This window comes from Bufo bufo, chromosome 4, assembly GCF_905171765.1.
Source record: "Bufo bufo chromosome 4, aBufBuf1.1, whole genome shotgun sequence".
NCBI lineage: Eukaryota > Metazoa > Chordata > Amphibia > Anura > Bufonidae > Bufo > Bufo bufo.
Genome location: NC_053392.1, coordinates 122576621 through 122590795, shown reverse-complemented (window position 1 = coordinate 122590795; position 14175 = coordinate 122576621). Strand labels below are relative to the sequence as shown.

Genomic DNA, 14175 nt, shown 5'->3' with positions numbered 1-14175 from the left:
CACACCTGAGACCTTGTAACACTACCGAGTCACATGACAGCGGGGAGGGAAAAAGGCAAATTGGGCACAATTTGGCCATTTTCACTCAGGGGTGTACTCACTTTTGTTGCCAACGGTTTAGACATTAATGGCAATGTGTGTGGAGTTATTTTGAGGGCACACCAAATTTACACTGTTATACAAGCTGTACACTGACTACTTTACATTGTATCGAAGTGTTATATCTTCCATGAAAAATTATAATAAAATATTTACAAAAATATGAGGGGTGTACTCACTTTTGTGAGATACTGTATATCTTTCTATAAATTTAGAAGTAGGGATGAATTGAAAGAAAAGAAAAGAACTACACCAGCACTGAGGGAAGGAAGGGAGCAGGGAAGCTACTGAGTATATTAGGCTTCCCCTGAATGGAGAAGGTGGACCAGAAGGATAAACAGCAAGGGGCGCTACCAGAGAGAAAAATGTAAAAACTGAGCAATATTTTAATTGCATGTACAGTATTTTGCAGTAATACCTCATTTAAAATACCCTCTTCATTGCAGAATAATACTTTTGGTGGGATAACCCCTTTTAAATAGGATTACAAAAATGCAGTGTTTGTAAAGTGTTTTATAAATTCCTATTGGTCAACAAGTTACATCAAGCTACGCCAAAAAAGTAGTGTTTTTTTTAAACATCTTGTGAAACTGGTGCATCCATTTATGCACACTGCATGCCATCTCCATACACATATATTGGCAGTAGAATGTGTCATACAGAATAGCTCCGTGATATTCATCATGTCATAGGATGTGATTGCTTTAACCATTTAGGTTTTCTAATATCTGTCCTCGAAGGATAGCTCCAGCTTAAACGCTTTGTCTGAGATAATCAAAAAGCTCCCCAAAGTCAGGAATTGTGCTAAGATAATAAAAGAAGCTAATGGCCTCTTTCACATGAGCGTATTTGCAATCTGTATATGGCCTGGATTTTGTGTACCGGAATCCGCTGCTAATTTTAATATAGTATAATTTCCGTCAGTATTTGAAATCCGCAGCATGTCCGAGTTTTGGGCGTACTTGTTTCCAAATACGCAGATTACAGCCCATGGGAGTGCATAAAAAAATTCAGGGAGGAAATAATATGCATGTAAATCCTGATGAAATACTGATGGTATATCATCCGGAATCCGTGCATAATCCAGAGCCAGAATGCTGACGGTTTGTACATGTACTCTTTGAATTACAAAGTGCTGTGGAATATGTTGGTCCTGTATAAAGATTGCTCTGAGTGGAGGTGCTAGCGAAGGGGTTCTGCTGCTGCTACCGGAGCAATGCAGATGACGACATGCGACACCTCCAGGCGAGATGTCTGGCCCTGTCAGTCAATAGAATGGGAGTTGTCTCTTTGATGAACAGATTGATTTGCTCACCTCTACAGAGCCTCTCTTTGGTGGTAAAAGACTAAGGGGGACATTTACTAAGAATGGCGATTTAGACGCCGGTCTTAGTTCATGTTCGCTGCTGCTTGATGTACTTACTACATACCTTAGGTGCTTTACCAGCGGCCGTGCGACTTGCTTAAATCTACGCCAGCAACCTTGCTGGTATAGATTTAAGTAATTTTCTACTCCAAAAACAGGCGTAGAAAATGGTGAATCAGATGGGCCTGCTGACCCGCACCCTTCGACGCTCATGCCACACCCTTTTTCCGCCACTTTGGAAAAGTTGCAGATTCGGGCGCAAATGCCCTTTGTTCGCCGAAAAATGGCCTACTGCCCATAATAAATGACCGCCTAAAGGTCTATGATTCAAGAACAGGATCCATCTTTGACAACAGACATTGCTGGACACAGCTCACCACTTTGCCGTTCCTGCAGTGACCTCTGCACAGGTCACAGAGCATGCCCACAACGCCCTCCCATAGAAGTCAAAAGCTTGCTTTCTGATTTGGTTTGAATCTACTTTGCAACAACTGGTTCTATTAGTAAAATATATGTATATATTTTTATATTGTATATAATATTTTGTATGTAACGTTTCTATACGTTGTATTTTGCCGGAAAAAAAAGCCTTTGAGGGCCTGAAACAGTGTTGGCTTTTGATTGCACATCTCGGTGTGAACGCTGATTATCCTGCCTGTGGCTGAGGAGAGGTGTCACACAACGTGACAAGCTGTGGCCGGGTTTCCTGCCATATATTATGTCACTTACAAGCTGTCGTCCATGCTTAGCACACTTCTTTGATAGATTGGGTCCTCACGATTCCTTTGCATAGGTTCATTTTAAATGACCTTTTTTCACAAGACAGTCTATTATGTTAGCGGTTATTGGAATCATGATTACAGTAGTCAACGTGACAGGGATTACGTCCGTCCATGATTAACTATTGCTGTGCCAGTCTTACGTCTGTCAGCTACAATCAGTTATGCGTAGTTCTGATTCTTAAGATGTAGGCTTTGAAATATGATTGTCTCATCCTCTTATAAATAAAACCACAATAAGGGACAAGGACATACCCAGAGGTATTTGGACATACTTGTCGAACATCTTATGCCAAAAAGTTGGGCATTGATATTGATTGATTGATTCTCAGTACATTGTCACTTTTGCAATTGATAGAACGGGAAGGTTAACCCTCTGAGAGTCCAGTGTGAAAGTGGCATCCGATATGTCTGCAGTTTTTGTCACTTTTTGCAGAAAATGCCCACCTGGCCAAAATGCATAATACGTCAATATGTCGATATGTAAGTATATACAGTAAGCCATAACTACTAGACTTTGGCTACTGCTGTAAATTCTGATATTTAAGTATTTATAGTTTATAGTTTCATGCATTCCCCCATGTAATAACAATTCTGGAGCATCAATTATTATTTTTTTTTTTAATCAGTAAATTTTTATTAGTTTTCAGACATCAAACATTTTACAATCATACATCAAATGTCATACAGATCAAGGGGCTCATAGGTATCACATACATGAGAAAGACATTTACAAAGAAACTACAGTAAGAAAACTGTTCCTCATAGGGACTAAAGACATACACTTGGACATGAGTCATGTTGAAGAGATCATATGTTTGGAGGCTTTCCATACATGCCACTGCATCTCATATTTAGGGTAGGAGTGTTTAGTCAGAGCCATTCTCTGTTCGAATAGACATGCTAAGTTCACTTTGGCCACAACATCCGCCACCGTGGGGACGGTTGCACTTTTCCACTTGGAGGTGATATCCATTTTGGTGGAGAGGAAAATGTGGGCTAGGACCACCCAAAATTTACGGGGGATGTCATCAATCCCGACAAATAGAATGGCTAATGCAGGAGAGGGCAATAAAATGTTACCCAATAGTTCTGAGACTAGGGAGAAGATCTCTGTCCATAAAGGTCTGAGGACCGGACAGTCCCACAGGATGTGAAATCTGGAACATCTATTCTTATGGCTCTGTGCTGTGCCATTTCTTTATTATTTCTACTAAAAGTTATGAATTGCTAGCAGTCTGCAGTAAGGATAAAGAGGGGTGGTATCCAGGTGGGGGGTGTCCCTGCACAGTCTGAATGGCAGCTCTGACTGGATAGTGTCAGACTTTGTAGGGACATGCTCCTAACTGGTAACACCCATCTGGACCTTCACTGAAAACTTCTAGCAATTAATTCAACAATTCTAGCAGGGAAAATAAAGGAATGATACAACATAGAGTCATAAGAATAGGTACTTCTGAATTGTTATGATATAGGGGATGCATGTAGTTAGTAAAACACACATCAGGAGAGCTTACAGGTCCCCCCTTTAAGCAGTTGTATAATCGCTTTTGTCAAAAATGAACAAATATGAGTCTCTTAAAAGATCATCTGTCAGCAGATTTGTACCTATGAAACAGGCATATTAAAGGTAGGGGGCATGCTCACAACAGCAGTGTAGGATGGCCAATAGGCACTCCAAATGCAATTTGAGGTACAGTGGGGTATTGCAGGGTCTCCGGCTCTGGTAAATAACCACTCAAGAATGGATCCGTAAACATTCAGTAACGTTCAATTATTGTGCTTTTAAGTGTATTGTGCAACTATTAAGTTGAGAGTACCACATTTTGTGTTTGCAAATGCGATGCACAGCAATGGCCAGGGGTCCCTTAAAGTAAATGTTTTTCGTGATGCAAATTGCAGTGAAGCAACAAGGGCACAGGGCCCCTTTTTAGTGATGTAGTAGATGGTACCCAGGTGTAAGAATACCAGAGGGTGTAGGGTGGCCTATAATGTCCCTTAATGTTTTGTGCATGTGTCACGGTGCTCCTACCTGGATACGCTGGATCCCAGGCGTTGTCGTCCGAAGCAGAGAAAATAGGGTGAATAATTGAGGGATTTGAAGAAATAAATTGAGTCCAGACCTTGTGATGAAGTTCAATAACAGCTTTACTTGAATAAACGTTTCTCCAACAGTTTCAGGCTTTGTCTTGGTTCCCAGCAGGCTTTAGCATTAACTCTGGCAAGCAAACTCCTTTCTGCTACATTGGTTACTCTCTGGCTCTGCTGCACTGACAAGCTTAAACAGAATGTTTGCTTCTGCAGGATGCTGCAACTTCTCTTTGTAGTCTGACTCTAGCTTAATCCAGGGAACTCTGCTCCTGGCTTCAGAGGCTCCAAGCTGTGGCCTCCACATCCAGCAGAGCTGAAGGTGCTCTGGCTAGCTTAGGCAAGGCACGTCCAACAGGGACGTGGCCCTGCTTCCTTCCTCTAGCAAGGGGTAAGCTGGAACTGACCTCTAACTAACTAAGACCCTCACCTCCTTAGAGGGAGAATTAGAATGGAAAGAAGGGTTCCATCCTCTGTAAATGTAGCTCTGCCATGCTTGCTGCCACCTACTGGTGAACCAGGTAAATTACACTTGAACATAACAGTTTCAAACATAGGAATGCACATTGTGAAGCACCTGCAATAAATACACAGATGACATGATATTAGCCCATTAGAGAAAGTAGCAGGGTGCAAAAGTGGTAATGCCACTCTGGGGCGAACCCCCCTGCACGCCCCTTCCCCCCCCCCCCTCCGCTGCAATTGACACCAAGCCCCCCAACACGGTAATAAGCCCCCGCCCTAACTCTCCCGGGGGTCCCCCGGCCCCAGCACACCCCAGGGCACTAAATATAGATAATAAGGGGGGCGATGGGACTTGGGTCTAATCAATTACAAAATGTGGAGTTGGGGGCGGTTCAAACCCAAGCAACAGCTGCAGTTGGGAATGCGGAGTCGTCGGCGGGAACAAGCTCGGTGTCAGTTCAGACAGGTGGGGAGGGGATGGTTAGTGTGGATGACGCAGCTCGGGGGGAGGTGTATATCTGTTTCGAAGGGTCATTAAGGCCTCATTTAAAGCAGGACATGAGGGAGCGGATTTGGAAGGGGGAGTATGTGGACATTTTTTCACTACTCCCTTTAGAGTGTTTTAATTTGGGCATGGCTAAAAAGCGCCGGTATCGGTTAATACCGTGCACGTTTGTTAACTGGCTACAAGCCTTCACCATATTCGCGAGTATTATTGGGGAGAAAGAGCCCGAATGTTGTTTGGCGCTTTTCTGTTATCAAGACGCGATCGGCGAGGCGTAGCGGGTTTATGGCTGTCAAGCTTGGTTACGATATGACGAGCAATTTCGCCAGCGGAAAGCGGTGCACCCCAATATTCGTTGGGATCACAAGAACATTGCGTTGTGGCTAAAAGTCACAGCGCAGGGGAGAACGGGTCAGTCCTTTCGGGGGGATACAGGGGGGGCTGGTCAAACCTAGTTTCATACAGCGTCGGCCAAGGGACTGTGCTTCCTGTTTAATGAGGGGGGGTGTAAGTTCGGTGCGAAGTGCAAATTTAAGCATGAGTGCACTTCCTGTGGGGGATCACATGGAGCGAACCGGTGTTTTAGAGGGGTCAGGCAAAGAGGTGGGGATGGTACTTCAAAAGGGGCTAACGCCAGTGCGGCTGGACTTGATGGGGCCATTTCTAGATAGGTATCCCAATGAGAGAAATATCTTGGCAAAAGACAACTTTTCCCATTTTTTTATACAAAGTTGTCTTTTGCCAAGATATTTATCTCACCCAGCATGGGTATATGTAAAATGATACCCCAAAACACATTCCCCAACTTCTCCTGAATACGGAGATACCACATGTGTGGCACTTTTTTTTGCAGCCTAGGTGGGCAAAGGGGCCCACATTCCAAAGAGCACCTTTCGGATTTTACCGGCCATTTTTTACAGAATTTGATTTCAAACTCTTTACCACACATTTGGGCCCCTAGAATGCCAGGGCAGTATAACTACCCCACAAGTGACCCCATTTTGGAAAGAAGACACCCCAAGGTATTCGCTGATGGGCATAGTGAGTTCATGGAAGTTTTTATTTTTTGTCACAAGTTAGTGGAATATGAGACTTTGTAAGAAAAAAAAAAAATCATAATTTTTCACTAACTTGTGACAAAAAATAAAAAATTCTAGGAACTCGCCATGCCCCTCACGGAATACCTTGGGGTGTCTTCTTTCCAAAATGGGGTCACTTGTGGGGTAGTTATACTGCCCTGGCATTTTCCAGGGGCCCTAATGTGTGGCAAGTAGGTAAATGACCTGTGAAATCCTAAAGGTGCTCTTTGGAATGTGGGCCCCTTTGCCCACCTAGGCTGCAAAAAAGTGTCACACATGTGGTATCTCCGTATTCAGGAGAAGTTGGGGAATGTGTTTTGGGGTGTCATTTTACATATACCCATGCTGGGTGAGAGAAATATCTTGGCAAAAGACAACTTTTCCCATTTTTTTATACAAAGTTGGCATTTGACCAAGATATTTATCTCACCCAGCATGGGTATATGTAAAATGACACTCCAAAACACATTCCCCAACTTCTCCTGAGTACAGCGATACCAGATGTGTGACACTTTTTTGCAGCCTAGATGCGCAAAGGTGCCCAAATTCCTTTTAGGAGGGCATTTTTAGACATTTGGATACCAGACTTCTTCTCAGGCTTTGGGGCCCCTAAAATGCTAGGGCAGTATAAATATCCCACATGTGACCCCATTTTGGAAAGAAGACACCCCAAGGTATTCAATGAGGGGCATGGCGAGTTCATAGAAATTCTTTTTTTTTGGCACAAGTTAGCGGAAATTGATATTTTTTATTTTTTTCTCACAAAGTCTCCCTTTCCGCTAACTTGGGACAAAAATTTCAATCTTTCATGGACTCAATATGCCCCTCACGGAATACCTTGGGGTGTCTTCTTTCCGAAATGGGGTCACATGTGGGGTATTTATACTGCCCTGGCATTCTAGGGGCCCTAAAACATGAGAAGAAGTCTGGAATATAAATGTCAAAAAAAATTACGCATTTGGATTCCGTGAGGGGTATGGTGAGTTCATGTGAGATTTTATTTTTTGACACAAGTTAGTGGAATATGAGACTTTGTAAGAAAAAAAAAAATAATTTCCGCTAACTTGGGCCAAAAAAATGTCTGAATGGAGCCTTACAGGGGGGTGATCAATGACAGGGGGGTGATCAATGACAGGGGGTCTATATGGGGTGATCACCCCCCTGTCATTGATCACCCCCCTATAAGGCTCCATTCAGATGTCCGTGTTTTGCGGATCCGATCCATGTATTAGTGGATCCGTAAAAATCATACGGACATCTGAATGCAGCCTGACAGGGGGGTGATCAATGACAGGGGGGTGATCAATGACAGGGGGTGATCAGGGAGTCTATATGGGGTGATCACCCCCTGTAAGGCTCCATTCAGATGTCCGTATGTGTTTTGCGGATCCTATCCATGTATCAGTGGATTCGTAAAAATCATACGGACATCTGAATGCAGCCTTACAGGGGGGTGATCAATGACAGGGGGGTGATCAATGACAGGGGGGTGATCAGGGAGTCTATATGGGGTGATCACCTCCGTCATTGATCACTCCTCTGTAAGGCTCCATTCAGACGTCCGTATGTGTTTTGCGGATCCGATCCATCTATCAGTGGATCCGTAAAATTCATACGGACGTCTGAATGCAGTCTTACAGGGGGGTGATCAATGACAGGGGGGTGATCAATGACAGGGGGGTGATCAATGACAGGGGGGTGATCAGGGAGTCTATATGGGGTGATCACCACAGTCATTGATCACTCCCCTGTAAGGCTCCATTCAGACGTACGTATGTGTTTTGCGGATCCGATCCATCTATCAGTGGATCTGTAAAATTCATACGGACCTCTGAATGGAGCCTTACAGGGGGTTATCAATGACAGGGGGGTGATCAGGGAGTCTATATGGGGTGATCACCTCCGTCATTGATCACTCCCCTGTAAGGCTCCATTCAGACGTCCGTATGTGTTTTGCGGATCCGATCCATCTATCAGTGGATCCGTAAAATTCATACGGACCTCTGAATGGAGCCTTACAGGGGGTTATCAATGACAGGGGGGTGATCAGGGAGTCTATATGGGGTGATCACCTCCGTCATTGTTCACTCCCCTGTAAGGCTCCATTCAGACGTCCGTATGTGTTTTGCGGATCCGATCCATCTATCAGTGGATCCGTAAAATTCATACGGACCTCTGAATGGAGCCTTACAGGGGGTTATCAATGACAGGGGGGTGATCAATGACAGGGGGGTGATCAGGGAGTCTATATGGGGTGATCAGGGGTGATCAGGGGTGAATAAGGGGTTAATAAGTGACGGGGGGGGGGGTGTAGTGTAGTGTAGTGGTGGTTGGTGCTACTTTACTGAGCTACCTGTGTCCTCTGGTGGTCGATCCAAACAAAGGGGACCACCAGAGGACCAGGTAGCAGGTATATTAGATGCTGTTATCATAACAGCGTCTAATATACCTGTTAGGGGTTAAGAAAATCACATCTCCAGCCTGCCAGCGAATGATCGCCGCTGGCAGGCTGGAGATCGACTCTCTTACCTTCCGTTCCTGTGAGCGCGCGCGCCTGTGTGTGCGCGTTCACAGGAAATCTCGCGTCTCGCGAGATGACGCACGGATGCGTCCAGGAGGAATGAATCAACCACCTTCCGGACGCATCCGTGCGTTAGGCGGTCGGGAGGTGGTTAAGGGACGTTACAAAATGTTTTCTGGTGAGTCAGGCGTTGAAAGGGTTGGGGGCGAAAAAGGGGAGCGAAAGATTGCAGGCATCCGGTGTCCTTTGCATTACTGTTGGACATGGGTAGACAGGTAGGGGCAGTATGCCGGTCAGTGTTTGAGGGTTATTTGTTTAAGCTTGCTTTTTTATTAGCCTTCTTTGAGGCATTGCGATTAGGGGAATTAGTTAGTGACAATGTACGTGGAGTGGGTGGCTTGCTGCAGGAGGACGTTGATTTGTACCCTGATAGGGTGGAGTTTAGATTACGCCGTTCGAAGACGGATGTTAACAGGAGGGGGTATAAGATAGTGCTGTACGAGGTTCCAGGTTATGAGATGTGCCCTGTGCATTGTTTAAGGGAATTTAGGTCAGTGTGGAAGGGGAGTTCCTTGCCTCTTTTGATTCACGAGGACGGTTCTTCGCTGTCCCGCTACCAGTTTCTGGCGGTGTTTCGCCAGTTTGGCTTGGATCGGGCGGGCTATACGGGGCACTCTTTTCGCATAGGTGCCGCCACTGAGGCTGCCAAGCACGGGGTGGGTGATGAAGTGGTCAAGAGGATTGGTCGGTGGGAGTCTCTTCGTTTCAGGTCTTGTGTACACACGGCTCGCCTTTAAGGAGTATATCGTTTTGGTTTGCCTGTTGTAGTTTAATGTTCGTCCCCTAAGGAACTGGCTGGCTAATGGGGATGGTTCTCTGTTTCTTTTTCTCGTTACAGATCGGGGCCCGGCGTTAGTCTGGATACTGGGTCATTCCTTTGTTTTTTGGGGAGCGTTGAGAGCGGGAGCGAGGCAGGAGGGGCGACAGCTTGGCTTCGCAAGAGAGGTAGCAGTGATACATTGGTTAGGAAAGAGAGGCATGGTGTAGAGTAGCGTGTTACCAGAGATACACAGGTTTGTGCAGCTAGATAGAGCCCTGATGTGTTGGTCCTTCATGTGGGGGGAAATGATTTGGGGGCACAGCCTTTTCGTGAGCTAATTAGGGACATAAAATTTGATTTGCTGAGGATCTGGGCCTTATTCCCTGGAATTGTCACAGTTTAGTCTGATATGGTCCACAGGCATGTGTGGAGGGGTGCTCGGTCAGCGGACCGGGTGAACAAAGCCAGGATAAAGGTGAACCAGGCGGTAGGGAGGCTAGAAATGGCTAGAAATGGGGCCGTGGCTGGTGAGACATGCTGAGTTGGAACAGGGGATTGGTGCTTTCTGGAGGAGTGATGGTATTCATCTTAACGCGATTGGAATTGATCTCTGGTGCCTAGGACTGCAAGGGGGCATAGAGACGGCTTTGGGGGTGTGGAGCATAAGGTTTTAAGCCTGTGCGTTCTTGGCGGCGGGAGGTCCTCAGAGTTGGTGGAATATCAGGTTCTGGAGGATGGGAGGGCTCCATAGCTGGGGCTGGACTCCCATGGTAGTATTTTCGTGGCAGGTTTTGCTCCATCAGTGGTGCCTCCGAGTTGGCACTCATCGGCTGGGGGCAAGATGGAGTACCACGTGGAGGAGGAGTTGAACAAAAACTGTTGGGGCTTCGAGGACCTCCCTCGTCGTTATTTTATATGTTACACATATGTTGGGTATCATATGCGGTTGCATATGGGTTAGTTGTTTTAAATATGTTATTTAAAACTTTAAAAGTGTTATACATTTTATAATAAACAGCTGCCGTGGCCAATTCCAATCCAACCTGGTGTCGCGTGTAGTTTTGGGTCAATGGGGGTGAGGGTTTTAGGGTGGTAGGGTTCAAGCAACGAGCATGATCGACGCTACCTTCATCATGTAGGTTTATCTAATGGGAGCATCCACTTTAAAGAGGCTATCCAAAGTCTAACACATGCTCCCCAATGCCCGGGCCCCTCAAATAGATTATACTTACCCTGCTCCCCAGCGCCCGCATCACTCCTGATCCTCGCACGGCTACGCGATCGCGGGTGACGCTAGGGTGGCTCATCCCCGTCACGGTCTGTTATTGGCTGCTCCCCCGTTGCCAGATGTTTTGATCCGTGCGATGGGGAGATGCATTGGTGGCCGTTCGCAGATCCCGAGCGATGCCGGTGTCGGGGAGCAGTGTAAGTATAATCTGTATGAGGGGACCGGGCATTGGGGGGCATGTGTTAGACTTTGGATAACCCCTTTAAGAGCATCTGCAGCCATGAACACAAGAGTCCAATCTTCTGACTAGACTGTGAGTATATATTCAGAAAGCATTTCATGGCCAGCATTCAGAGAGAGGGTGGTTTATCGGATTAACTTGGCATTTTTGCAATCTCTATTGTTTCTGTTCACTGTATACTACACATAACAAGCCGAGTGAAGGTCAGCGCAGGTTTAATGCAGCACATATGATTACCAAGCCTCGGCTGCATTGAACAATTTTTCAGGTACTGTGGAGAGATTGCCTCGTAGTTACATAATTCATTTGGTAACAGACTTGTGCGGATGGCTTGCATTGTGCCAGGACGTCAGTCATCGCTCTGTACGTTCCTGTACCTTGCTCTCAGAAGACATGTGTTTTGAAATCTCCCCATCTGTTTATATGGAGGATTAATGAATTTCTCTTCCGCGCAGTTGTACTCTTTTGCAAGCTTGGAAACAAATCGAGGGGACTTCCTCGTCCTTATATTAAACCTCTCTTCTCTCTTTTTCCGAATCCTGGATCAGCGTTAAATCATTTTCTGACAATCAGCAAACAGACCTGGGGATGTTAATTTATTGCATTCATTAGATTCTGGGTAGACGCTCAATATTTGACTACATAAAATCAATAGTTGTCACCATTTCAATACAATTTGTAAGGATACCTCTCTGACAGGAGAAACCTGTTCATCTGCTGCACACTGCACATCTGGTGCTTTGAATTCCCATGGGCTCCGTTTCCTGAAATGTAATAATGAGCCTATTAAAAATGAAATCACAATTGTCTAAGCTATGAAATTTACAATATAGAGGAATGACAGAAAGAAAAACATTGTCTACATGTCTGAAATTTTGAATTCCCTTAAAGGGGACCTGTCGCCTCTCCTGACATGTCTGTTTTAGTAACTACTTCCATTCTCCATGTAAGAACTAATCTGGAGCATCTATTTTTCTGATTATTTGATGTGCCATTCCTTTATTATTCCGGCGAGAAGTTATGAATTAAGTTTGCAATAAAGGTCCAGATCAGTGTTACCAGCTGGGGGGGTGTCCATGCACAGTCTGACATTATTCAATCAGTGCTGCCAGTGTCAGACTACAGGGACACACCCCAACTGGTAACACCCATCTGGACCTAGAGGAATGACACATCAGAGAGTCGTAAGACTAGATCAGGGATCAGAAACTACAACTCCCAGAAAGCTTTATTCATTTCTGTGGGAGTTAGAAAAACAGCCGAGCATGCTTACATGCTGAGGGTTTTAGTTTCACAGCAGCTGGAGTGCCGAAGGTTGCTGACCCATGGCCTAGATGCTCAAGAATTGTTGTTACATGGCGAATGCAAGTAGTTACTGAAACAGACATGTCAGGAGAGACGATAGGTCCTCTTTAAGCTTAAAGGTGTTCTGCACTTTGTTTAAACTGATGATCTATCCTCTTGCGGACAAGAATAGGCAGTTCTATGGGGGTGCCGGCCGGGTGTATTGCGTATCCGCAATACACTGCGGACGTGTGAATGGACCCTTATTGTTTTCACACTTTTTTTTCAAGTGTAACTGCCATTTCACTACCAAAAATGAAATTCCTAACATATGTGATGCTGAAAGGAAGATATTCATGAAGCTGCATTTTTCAGCTAATTTTACCTTTCTGATGTCTGTATTCAGCCCTTAGCAACCATATTTCTCTGTGCCTCTATTTAAGCAACTTCCTCTGCTGCTTTTCCTGTGATGATCTTTGCCCTCCCTTGAGACCATCCTGTATTTTCCTCACTTCCCATAAGCCCTTGCTCTCCTCACATGAACTAGCAGGACCAATCAGAAAGCAGATAAATTCCCACAGTACCCAGAGCAGTGTGCATCCTCACATATAGCTAACCAAAGACAAGCCCTGCAATTACATTAAATCAGTAAGCATTTCTTTTAACCTCTTAATAGCCAGCTGTCCCTCATTCTCTTCCAGACTGACAGGGAGGGGGGGAGCTATTTTAGCTGCCTATATCTCTGGTTTGGTACCAGCTAGAAATGTATTGTATTGTCTGAAAACTAACATTCCAAGCTTTCAGACAATACCAGAATGACATAAATCAGTACAGGGGAAGATATCAATGATAGAAATAGGGATGCTGTGAGTGAAGCTGAAAGTAAAAGCAGATTTTACCTGCGATTATTCCCAACTCTATTTCTAACAGTGATTTCTCCTTTGTTGCTTGGACTAGAGCTGTCTTATATGAAAGCCTGGCCTGTCAGCTTTCAAACAAGACCAGTTGCATATTTCTAGCTGCTATCATTGAGAAGATATCACCATCTAAAGCAGCCCTCCCGCCTCTACTTTCTGCCTCAGCCCAGCTCCAGGCTGTCAGGGCTGAGCTCCCCCTCCCAGAGCTCATCCATTTCTTGTTATAATACTGAGAAGACGGACTGCACATGGCAACGCTGTGAGATGAGAGCTGCTGAATAGGAAAGTAGCATGCATTTGTGGGAGTTATTAGCAGGTAAAACTGAAAATGATAAAATTTTAAATTACAAAAGCACTTATACAGCAGCGTGTACTATACCATTAGGGAATAAAAAATGAAACGGCAGTTACACTTTAACATGCTCAAAAAAGGCAGTAGGGCGTATCGGAGAGGGTGGGGCTTTGTTGGAAAGGGGCATGGCCTAAGTTTACTTTACAAATACGTCGTAAAGTAAGCCAACCAATAGTTGGCATCATTCCTTGGACTCTATTTATCATCCAGGCTGAGCCCCTGTAATAAATCCGGTGCAGGTCTAGACGGCATACGTTTACACCATCTACAGCATTAGTAAATCTGCCGCACTGTGTTTAATGGCTCATTAGTAAGACGTTTGGGCATTACGTCAGTGTTCTGTAAGTGAACATAGCTCATACATGGCCATCTATAACTAGGACTCCAACTAGGATTAATACTTTCTATGCACGTTTTAATGAGGTCTCCTT

General features: G+C 45.0%; 1 protein-coding gene across 1 annotated transcript in view; it reads left to right on the top strand.

The window, feature by feature from the left end:
* Positions 1–14175, top strand: part of LOC120999043 (SPHK1 interactor, AKAP domain containing) — a 268238-nt gene that overhangs the window by 106499 nt on the left and 147564 nt on the right. The window lies entirely within an intron of this gene.